At 46.3% G+C, this 10,548-nt stretch overlaps 1 pseudogene; it reads right to left on the bottom strand.

Moving 5' to 3' along the window:
• Positions 1-286: 286 nt before the first annotated feature.
• Positions 287-466, bottom strand: LOC142573407 (U2 spliceosomal RNA; annotated as a pseudogene).
• Between the last annotated feature and the right edge of the window lie 10,082 nt (positions 467-10,548).

Below are 10,548 nucleotides of genomic sequence, written 5' to 3'. Positions count from 1 at the left end.
CCCCCTTTTTCAAGTTCATTAATGCTGTGTTGCGAACTTCTGCTTAATGTCTGATCGGTTGTGTTACTTTATGCGCGCAATAACCTGACTTTTCAAACTCATCATGAAACTGAATTTGGTGTTGGGTTGTAGCGAATAGTAGTGTCGCGTCCGTCCCTGAGAAACGTAAAGATTATCACTGATGTGTTTTGAGTACTTCTATCGTTTAACAGCGATGCTTTGTATGGATAAGTTCTGGAAGAAATTGCGTGCGTCTATCGAGCGTCGTAGATCGATAATTCCTCTTCATACTTGGGCCGATCGCGAAGTTACTACAATGCTGGTGCGACCCGCGGCGGAAGTGAAGCAGGCTTTAAGCACTCCGTCAACTTCCTAAAATAAGTTTAATATCTAAGGTTCAAACGTAATCCGCATCAGATATTAAGCAGGTAAGAACAGATACTACACTTTGACCCACGTCGGCCATGTCTACGTTCGCGCCGCCCACTCTTTGTCGGCGTTCCAAACACTTGCGTATCTCCTTTCCGTTCCTTCCACGCTCCCGTGGTAGTGGTCCCGTACGCGTGCTGCCCGCCAGGACTGTGAGGTGGAAAGAAATGCGAATCGTCCATGTGGCCCCGCTCCCGGAAGCTTGGAACTTTTCACAGGAGGAGGGGCCAGGTTCCAGAGGTAGTATGTGGGGAACCAATTTTGTGTGACCTGTGCGCGTTCTGTGTGACCGCTTGTGGTTTTCAAGGGACCTTACAACCATAACAGCACTGCGGGACGTCGACCAACGCACGATCCCCTTGGCTATGGTGAAGCAGTGTGTGCCTTAGGAGTGCGGTGAGGTGCGTCTTTGTTCTACGTGGCGGAATTCGTTCCCAAGAGGTGTCGTGCCGCGTTTTGCAAGAATACATGGGTACGTATACCCCCCCCCCCCCCCCCCCCCCCGGTGCCTCATCATCTTCCGAGGCTCAACATCGTGGAAAAGCGACTAGTCGCGCCTCGCCTCCCATTTATGTGCATACGGCGTTTGACGCACGGCAATACACAGTTTCCACTAAAGAGCCCACATTCACAGCTTCACTGGTCATCCACCTTTACAGTGTGGAATGGCACTGATTATTTGTTTTTGTTTTCAGGGTTCAGTTTTCTCTCGCTCATAGGGCTGCAGATGATTATTTTTCTCGATGCATATGGAGGCTATATTTCTCCATGCGAGATGACGCAACCAAAAAACGCCCTGACGTTTCTAATTATCAAAACTTGTTGCTGTTGAATTCGCTGTCGTCACACACACACACACACACACACACACAAACACACACACACACACACACACACACACACACACACACACACACACACACACACACACACACACACACACACACACACACACACACACACACACACACACACACACACACGCACACGCACACACTCAAACACACACAAACGCACACAAAAGCGTACACGCATGCATGAACACGCAGACACACACACGCACGCGCACACAAACGCACACAAACACGCACACGCAGGACGCACACACGCACGCATACGCATCGACACGTACACACGCACGCACGCCCACAACACACACACGCGCACACAAACACGCACACCCAGGCACACACGCAAACAAATACGCGCACGCGCAGATACACGTACACACACCACATGCACGCATGCACGCACACGCACACACGCGCACAAACAAGCACGTGCACGCGCGTATAACCGCGCGCACACGCTATTACACGCACGTACACACACACGCAGAAAAATCACATGGAATATCACTCAGAAAGATGTCACAACGGTTTTATTTTACATGCGCAAAGCAAAAAAAATTCGGAGGACGCTTAAGCTATGTATGTAACCACGTATGTAACCGTAATGTTTACCGGGCAACACTGGCGGTGGACGCTGTGCACGGAGGCGGGCTTTCTGGTAGAAACGCAGCCTCTTGCTTGGTCCGCGATGTGGCGAAGGGGAACGCCATCTAGAAGTATTGAATGGAACCGGGCGCCCCACTGCGGGGCCTCTACGATATTCGCGTGCCAACCCACGCAAATGGCGGACGCCTTGGCTGGTCTGTGTATGGTAGAAACGCTGGAAAAGGGGTTTCTTTGAGTACTCACTTAGAAGTATTATGTTTTCTCGTATATTTGAATTACAATTTGACGCTATCATGGCAGTAGGTTGTGCGTAAGTCACACTTTAGAATTTTCTCCGTATTTTACATTGAGAAATTCAGTTCAGTAACTTCTTTGCGCCACATGGAGGGCACGGGTATGGGTGGTTCGAAAATCTTTTTTGCCGAAACGAAGTCGAACGCCGATGTGGGATGGCGACGCAGGATTTTCTGCGACACGGGGCCCTTAACGCTCTCGCGTTAAAACAGGCACAATGCCATGGGAGGACGAGGCAGCAAAAGAAAAAAAAGCTATAACAGACAGCTACCGCCGTCTTATGACTGGCTCGCCATGCTTATTGTAAGCCCCACAATAACTTCAGTCCTGGGCGAAATGACCTCACTTATGGCTTTCAATCGCTTCGTGCGACGTTTTATCCTCTCGCGTAAGAAACCCTTAGTAAGCGTTTGCTAATTCCGCGCAAGGACTTTCTTGCTGCCGACGACGACGATCTTACGGTGCTCCACGCCTGCTGCGCATGATGGCAAAAAGAAATTCAACGAGAGCGGCCACTCGGCGAAAACTGCGAACAAGAACTGTCTCGTGCTAGTATTGATGCCAGCCGTTAGTGGACGTGAGGATAAAAGAATGTTAAATGAAGTGAAGAGACAATGTTTTATTTTTTTATTCCTTCGCGCTAAAACAAAACAATGCTTTTGCGTATAAATGAACTTGGCGACTTTCCTTGCGTCACCTAGTGACAAGCCAATGACACGCCAGACGCGCCAGGTACATACGCCATGCGCCAGACACGCCACCGCAGTGAGCGAGGCCGCTTGTTTCTTGGTCTTTCGGCTTATTCTTCCTTGTGCACTTCGACACGGCACCACTACGCTATTGGACTACGGCAAGGTGAGGAATTTTGTTTGAAAATCGTCTGCGCTGCTTTTCAAGCAACTCAGGCTTACGTCACGGCACTGAACGTTGTTACGCAATCCCCAGGTAGATGGGAATCGCGTCACGAGCGCCAATTTCTGCCCCGCTGTTTAGTAGTACAAACTCTGGAATAAATAAAAAGAAAAAAAAATCAAGCATGCTGCCATGGGAACGGTTTTGCGCGGAGGGAGAACGCCATTCTGCTTGTCCGCTATCCGCTTGACGAGCCCACGACTTTCCCTGCAGGCGCCAACGAAACCACCACCGCTTGCATTTATTCTTTCAGACGGATTTCCTCTTTTAGATTATTCTAAATGTCTTGTACTCGTAGCATGTGTGGAACGCGTCTGTGTTATCTGCGTTATCTTCTTGCTTCTGTGTTACCTTTTTCCATTCAAGATGCGCAAGCCCGCGCGCCATGGCGCAAAGCTTAAGCAAAGCATAAGCCGGCAGGAAAATGTGGTTTATTCACTGTTCTTATTAGCGACCTATCGCACAGCGAGGCGCGCGTTAGACAACGCTATAATGCAGAACTGAGTATTTCGTTATTCAGTACTGCAATCACACATACATAAGACAGCTTCATACGATTTCTCATAGACAGGACACTGCTAAAGAAGCCATGTTTGTTTGCTGTGCAAAACACAGCTCCAACAAAGCAATTTTGGTTGGAACAGTGATTTAATAATAATAAAATGATTATCATGAGCAGCAGATCCACATTTTCCCATGCCAGTAAAAAACAAGTTCCTTTTTTGTTCCATACAAGGGGTACACTTGCTAGTCCAAGAAAACATGCTATACGTTCTGCGTAGCCCTCCTTGTATTAATGTGCCGATAAGTATTTAGCAAGTTATATTGAAAATGCCTATAGTATATTTCTCATATTTGGTTTTGTTTCGTGATACATGTAAGTGTAGCGCTTCATTCAGATCTGTAACATTGTGAACAAGGTATCATTACGGAATTTTTCACGATCATGTTGGAGAAGTTTCTTAAAGTTTGTAATGCACTAAGTTTGTTCTATCATCATCTAAGCATAAATGGCACATTTCGAAGACAATAAAAACAAATAGCGCGGAGTTTTTCTTTTACCTAGAAACAATAAATGCAGGAGAAGCACGTGTCAGTCGGCGGTTGTTTAACAGTTGAGGTTGGGCACGGACAGAGCGATGCACAAAGATGGTACTAAACACGTACCTTTAAGTTACGTAGAATATTGAACATGGCTTAAGAGGTAACTCAAATCAACTGCATTGAATGCATCACGGCAACTTGCTCAGGAAATATCTTTTTAGTTTCCAAGACCTTTCTTACTCTGGACGTCTATTACGCACTTTTTCTTTACCAGAACCCATAGGCTCAGTTTCATGCGACCTGTTTTAAGCTTAGGACAGGTGTCAGAGCTATGTTACGAGTTTAATCACTGGCTGGAGGTCATCCGTCATGAGAATTTCGATGTCCAGACTATAAGGAGGCGAAAGCATTTCGACTCCTTCTAGAACACTCGTTTCTAGCACAGCATCCTTTGTTTGCTTATTAAGATTATTCGTGGCGTTGCAGAAAGGAGCCCCCCTACACACACACACGTTTGCCATCTTAATGAAAGCGCTGAAGAGTGTCGAGCAACATTAGTACTTGCATGGATTTATTGAAGCAGCTCAAGAAGGTTCTAGCATCCCAAGATCTGTTAAAGAGGAACGTGAAAGTAGGGAACAATGACTGTCTGCACAAATAATACGCTGCACGGTGTTTATGCATATGTTGAAAGACGCCAAAATATTTTATAAAGATAAGCTAATCAGGAGAACACCACAATAACTATCGGAATTACAAAAAAAAGAATCAAATACCAGTAAGAAAATGTATCCTAATTTTCAAGCTCCTGGAGCTTTCTTTTTGGAGCAGACTTTCTCTAACGCTGTTTTTTGAGAGCCACATTGATGTTATTTATGTGCAGCATGATCTACGCATAACAGAACTGCTGCAGCCAGTCTATGCGACACTTATTAGAGCGAGATATTTCTTATAGTAGATTGCACTTTAGCTTCTCTTGCAGCACGGTCGTCGCGCCGCACAAGTTCGCGACAACGCCAAAGTGCTCCAGAAAATATTTCTCCATATCCTTCCTTCTTGCGATAATGTAGTGCCACCTGGTTGCGCAATAGTTGGTAGAACTCTGGGCTCACATGATACATCAACTTTTCTAGTGCTTCACCCATGCAAATCTTTCGGCAGCTCTTTAACATCCCGGACTTGCCATGCCTCTGTGTTTCATTCCTCAGTCAGTTGATGATGTCTGCGGTCTCTGGCGAGTATATTTCCTGCTTTTAGCCTCCCTGCGGCGGTGTTGGCAAATTATCGCCAAAGTTAGGCATTGTGTACAAGGCACACAGGACAAGCGGAACGTCTTGTCTATGCTTCAGCGTCATGGTAGATTGTAATTAAACCGAATTCGATTGGCGACAAATGCGTTCCATATGACATCGCTTCACATTTATGGAAACACGAAATGAAAAGCCCGTTGATTATCATATTTCTAGTGCATGTGACAATAGACAAAACTCTTTTCGAAAAATAGTACTTTCAATCCACGCGGGTCAGTTCTGATTATATTTGTTTGCAGGATCTCAAGCAGCAATATGTCTCCAAAAATTGAATAAGCGAAGTTCCATGTTTTTCAAGTGCACTACATCTGCAGGTTTGTAGTGACGCCTGATACTGGCAAAGGATGCAGAGAGCGAGTGGGGCTGTACTAATCCAGGCGCAACCAAATTATGAAGGCCCACTAAGCTTCAACAAAAACACTCGATCATCACCAGAACAGGAATTGGCCTCCCTAGTGCAGTATTCGGTCACTCCCTCTCTCATGATTGCTACAATTAACCCATGGCCCTCAGTACCCAGCAGCTGCGGAGCACCTGAACAAGTCGGCAGCCATACCTGTAATGCAGCAGAGGGTGCTAAGAATCTCTGGACCTTGCGCATTTACATTCGCTCGCCTGTGCAGCCGGTCGACTACAGCGCCGCCCCCGCGGCACCAACGGGAACTATGTATCTAAGTAACTTTTCGCCCTAGGGGAGCCTAAGTCCCTAGGTGTCGTGTAAAAAGCGCGCCTAGCTCCTGAAGCACCCTAGTCCCCATGCGCGCGCGCGCGGGTCCCATAGAAATATACCATAGCGCAGGTAGTATGTAGTAGTATTGTTTGTGCCAACTCGCCGGAGCAGCAGGGTAGGCGGTTCATTGCGCGTGCACGCAAGCAGCACGACCACGAACGAAGCGATACAAGGTGGAACAGCGCGTTTTACGGCAATCGAAGTTGTGTGTGTGTGACGCGCTTGGTGTGTGCAAAGAGCAATTCAGTTGCGTGCGTGACGAATGTGTATGCGCAAATAGCACGACCACGAACGAAGGTGGAACATCGCGTTTTGGCGTTTGGTGTGCGCAAACAGCAATCGAGTTGCGTGTGTGACGCGTTCGTTCGCGCAAACGGCACGGCCACGAACGAAGCGATGCAAGGTGAAACAGCGCGTTTTGCGCAATCTAGTTGTGTGTGTGCGTGTGTGTAGCGCGTTTGTGGTGTGCAAAGAGCACGACGACGATCGTCTTCTAACTGCGCCAGAGCAAATTAACCGATTGTTGGATTCTACATAGGTATTGAACGGGCGTTAAAACTAGAAAACCAAGGGATTGCGACGCGACCAGCCGCGATGTATAGCACTGTACGTACGTAAGACTACAGCACCGACTTTTAATTCGGAGTGAATAAGGGACACACCATGAGTGATTTGTATGTGGAGGTCAACTCATACGTGCATTAATTAGCGGCAGTATAGAAAAAAAAGGAGGGGGGGGGGAGCGGACGACGGCAGGGGTTGCTGAGACAGGTGCTCGAAAGCGTTTCCACGCATGTTTTGTTGGTGTCTTCGATGAACTAAATGCCGCTTTAAAGAAATTGTGACGGAATGTTGGCATGTGCGTAGGGGCACAGTTTAAAATGTGTCGGAGAGTAAATCCGAAAAGAACCGAAGTGTACCATGTGTAAAAAATGTGTGAAAACTACAGCTGCAAGCTTATGTTATGCAGCATTGTCCGATGTCGAGATATTGTTCTTATGAATGTAGCATCCATCGCCCTTGTACGCAGGTTCTGGCTTCGGCGCACTATCATCGAGGCATTGATCGAGCTTAATAAAATACCCGCAACGAGCGCGTCGCCCTGGTTTCGGTTTCGGTTTTCGCTGCCGTTCGTGATAAACCGTTTGCAAATTGTGCTTTTTGTTGGCGATTCTCAGGACAAGGAACGATAACGAAAACTGGCAATTAAAATAAGCAATACGTAATATATTTTAAATGAAAAACTGTTTCAACGTTCTTTAATGCAACTCTAACATTGTAGGGCTCTATGCGCCACCTGTTTCCGGTAGTCAAAATGTGCCATGGCGGCTTCCTGTCAATTGGATGTGAGCGTAGCATGGGAGCTTCAATGGTGCATCTAAGCTTTCTTGGTTATCTCCAGCTGTTCCTTATATTTCCGCGTAATGACTCTTTCTTTTACCCAATAGAATACCGAATAGGCATCGTATAGAAGCTCAGAGGCTGCACCAGTCATTCACATAGACAGGTAAGGTAGTTGTTCGCGACCGCTTTCAACTCATCTGGAACGTACATAATTTTTTTTGTGTTATTTATGCATGCTTAGGCATCATTTTTCGCGCCGCCTGAAGTCCTCGCTGAAGGTACGCTTTAAATGCACCGCACGCCTTAAATTGACACCCATCTGTAACGTGTTTGAGCCGTTATTTATAGCCGATATATTGCGGACTACGATTTTAACCTCATGCGCACTACCGTCCCTTTGTTCTGTTGCGCTCGCGATATCAGTGTTTTTAGATCCAGAAGGCTGCTTCCGCATGAAAAAAGACTCCCCGTGTTAGATTGTACACATGGAAAGCGAACGCTGTGACACATTCTTTAATTTGGTCGACTGTTGCAAGCGGTGGCATTATTGCCGTCGTCGAAGTGTATATACAGGCACACTATGATAGAGACATACGTATTTACAGTGCCAAATGAACAATTTGGTGTTTCGTCCCTTGGCGCTCTCCTGCTCGACCTGACAGGCAGGCGGCACGCAGTGCTTTGCACTGAAAGCGCATGAGCATACCGCGATATCTACGTTAGCGTTTTTTTAGACAAATGCTCGAAGATTTCTTTCACCAACTGCCACTTGAAAGTGCGTTTAGCTAGCAAGCCTGCAGTAGTGTCTGCGCTTTCAAGCATACACTTGATCATACGAAGATAATGAGACAAGAAGTGTAAACACATGAATGACAGATTCAATATTTCTTGACTCTCGTAAATCCTCAAACCTGCCAGTTCTTCGTTAGTGCGTGAAAAAGTGGAATTTCAGATGTTTAAAAGCAGACATTGGTTCATCCAAACGTGGCTTTGCCTAGGCCATCGCATTGTATGAATGAATTATCAAATGCATGAGCATTGGAGCAATGAGGCGATGTAGCTGAAAAATGCACCTTTGTTCTCTTTTCACTTTGCCTCATGCTATTCTGTCTAAAGTTTAGCCATTGTCAAAGCAGCAATTTCGGCTGGCATAGCAACGCTCATCTGAATGGCATCTGTCAATTACGTAAGTTGTCATTGCTCCTTTCAGCACATATGTTACATGGCCTTTGACATCTTCAGTACGACCTAAATGTGTTTCACAGCTGTGATCGCCTCAGTGCATATAGAAGCAATTAAGTGATGCCAAATACTTTGGCAGAATAACTGAAATGTGGGAAAGTTCATTCGGATTCATGATTGTGGCAGATTTGAACCCAACACTACTACACAGACTGGCGTTTCGAGTAGTCGAGACAAGATTCTTATTAAAACCTCTTTGAGATTTGGCAAACTGTTAGCTAAGTGGGATAAAGTAATTGTGATTCAGAATGGTAGCCTCAACATTGAGCACAAGGCAAGAGGTGGGTTTTTTATTGTGATCATTTTCAACAAGCAGGAACATTAGCGTTACAGTAGTACGAGCATCTTTGTAACACATCATTCCCTGTATAAAAAGGGTCATGTTGCTTACTGCTTAGCTGGTGTTAGGCATTGTCCACTTCTGTGGTGTTGATGCCCAGGATCTCTACAAAACGGAACCTCTTTGGTACAGTCTTGTGGCTGCTTGTGTTCTTCTCCCCTAGCCAGAGGCATGAAGGGGGGTTCACGGTCACTGACCAAGTCTGATGTATAACCCGACATTTTGGAACTGCACACGGCTTCCTTGTTCACTGAGTTGGACAGGAAATCGTCGTCACTTATGTAGCCAGCACGGGACGTAATGAACATGCGTAAATGGCAGGTATAGTCCCTGGTGTCCGGTTCATCGTAGCTGGCGTCAATTGAACGATTAGCGATTCTAGCAGCCGCCGGGATGACATGTTCTTTTCTTTGGCAACAACAGTGGCATTGTCCCAGTCAATCTTGTGACTATGTTCCTGCGCATGCTCGGCAAATAATAGTCGTGTGACTATTATTTCTTAGGTCACATTTTTTTTTCGTTTCCATGCCTGACCAGCTGAACTTTCATCGAACCCTTGATTATGCAGCCAGAGGCAGTGGCACTGGTTGTGTCCAGTTTTAGATGAATTGTCCTTTTGTCCGTGTCTATCCACTATCACCTGGGCTTATCTCCTGGCTGCTGAAGTGTGCCTGCATTTTCCAAGTCAACTACTCGGAAATTAATGTCTGGATACACATTGGGTAGATCTTGTATGCCATGCCCAACATCAGAGTAAGTTTTCTGCTGTTTCTGCCAGCACTTTTGCTCATGCACTTTCATTTTCCTCCGGTACGGGAGTTGTGGAAAGAAGCTGTCTGCAGTAGCTGGAAGTGTAGTCCTAAGCCTTCGGCTCGTAAGCATTTGCACTAGCGAGGAGCTATTTTTCAGAAGGCTCAGTCTATAATCGTGTGTCTTGTGGGCATCACCTGACCTCTCAAGGGAGCTCTTGGATAAGTTTACGGTGACTTCTGTGAGATCATTGCGCTGTTGGTAGCGTGGACTGCACGCCATTTGTTGGAATTCTTATGAATTCTGCGAACAGCGAGCTGCGCCCTTTTGCAAGCTACAATTTGTTACGGTTCACGACCACTACACTATTGCGCGCCGGGAGAAAACAAAGAGGCAATGAGTCGCAACCACAGGTCCTGTCAAACTAGCCAGTACTAGCTCAGGATACCCTTACTAGTATTTTGTGACGATGAGCCACCACACCCCTCCAGTAGAAAATGTGTCCATAGTGAACTTCTGTAACAGCTTTTTGCAGAATCGCAGTTGCAGGAGTGTCACCCTTCTCTTAGCCCTGTGATCTAGCGTGTGCGACATGACTTGAAGACATTTGTTGTTTGTGTGTATTTATGATTCAGTACTTTGTCGTCTTGCTGGGCATTTATTGATTCCAAAGTGGCCTTCAAGTGAGAAGTGCTG

This window comes from Dermacentor variabilis, chromosome 2, assembly GCF_050947875.1.
Source record: "Dermacentor variabilis isolate Ectoservices chromosome 2, ASM5094787v1, whole genome shotgun sequence".
NCBI lineage: Eukaryota > Metazoa > Arthropoda > Arachnida > Ixodida > Ixodidae > Dermacentor > Dermacentor variabilis.
The sequence above is the reverse complement of the archived record's forward strand: the minus strand, read 5'-3'. Positions and strand labels throughout refer to the sequence as shown.